This window comes from Physeter macrocephalus, chromosome 20 (genome assembly GCF_002837175.3).
Source record: "Physeter macrocephalus isolate SW-GA chromosome 20, ASM283717v5, whole genome shotgun sequence".
NCBI lineage: Eukaryota > Metazoa > Chordata > Mammalia > Artiodactyla > Physeteridae > Physeter > Physeter macrocephalus.
The window spans coordinates 77,930,520-77,931,899 of record NC_041233.1 but is presented as its reverse complement, the minus strand read 5'-3'; positions in this window follow the sequence as shown (position 1 = coordinate 77,931,899).

Genomic DNA, 1,380 nt, shown 5'->3' with positions numbered 1-1,380 from the left:
GGGGCACGAACCCGCGTTCCCTGCATCGGCAGGCGGACTCTCAACCACCGCGCCACCAGGGAAGCCCCTTATAGATGAATTTTAGAATAAGCTTGTCAAGTAAATCCACTGGCAGTTTGATAGGAATTTCCCTGAATTTATATATTAATTTATAGGAGAATCGACATCTTTATACAGTGGTGTATCTCCCCATTTATCACATCTTACTTTATGTTCTTTGGTAAAGCTTTATAACTTTTTTTACATAAGTATGGTATGTTTCTTTTCTGTGTTTATTCCTGTATATTTTGAAATGTGGCTATCTTGAATGCGTGTGTGTGTGTGTGTGTTTTTAAGTTACACATTTAGGTTGGTTTTGTCTGATGCATAAAAAAGCTACTGATTTCTGTATGTGAATCTTATATTTATTTGACTACCTGGATAAACTTCTTACAATAAATAAAAAATATTCTAATAAAATAAAAAAGTTTGAATAATTTTTCAGTTGATCCTTTTGGATTTTCTATGTGGATAATTATACCATTCGTGAAAGTGATAATTTTTATCATTTCTAGCATTTATACCTCCCCCTCATCTTATTGCATCAGGTACAATTTGAATATTAGCACAAATAGTACATATCCTTATTTTATGTATGAATTTAATGCAACTGATTCTAATGTGTCACTCTGATGTCTGACTGTTGTTGTGGGTTTGAGATAGATAACCTTTATCTAATTAAGAATATTCTCTTATATTCATAGTTTCCTGGTTTTTCCCCCCTAAGATATATATTTTTAAGTATATGTACATGGGAAAATTTCAAAGAAAATAAAAATAAACAGTGAAAAATAATTTCCCTCACATTCCTGACTTCCAGTTCCCATTTTCTCTCCCAGCACCGGTTCTGCCACCTTTTTTTTATAAGTTATTATTTTTTTTAATTGAAGTATAGTTGATTTACAGTGTTGTGTTAGTTTCTGGTGTACAGCAAAGTGATTCAGTCATATGTAAATTTATATGTGTATGTATATTCTTTTCTATTATAGTTTATTACAGATATTGAATATAGTTCCCTGTGCTATACAGTAGGACCTTGTCGTTTAGCTTTGTATATATGGTAGTTTGTATCTGCTAATCCTAAACTCCTAATTTATCCCTCCCACACTTTCATAACCATAAGTTTGTTTTCCACGTCTGTATGTTTCTGTTTTTTTTTTAAGTTTCAAATGGTTTATTATGCAGCAATATCTAACTGATAGAATCACATAATGCTGTTTTTTTTTATTTATATATATATATATTTTAACATCTTTATTGGAGTATAACTGTTTTACAATAGTGTGTTAGTTTCTCCTTTACAACAAAGTGAATCAGTTATACATATGTTCCCATATCTCT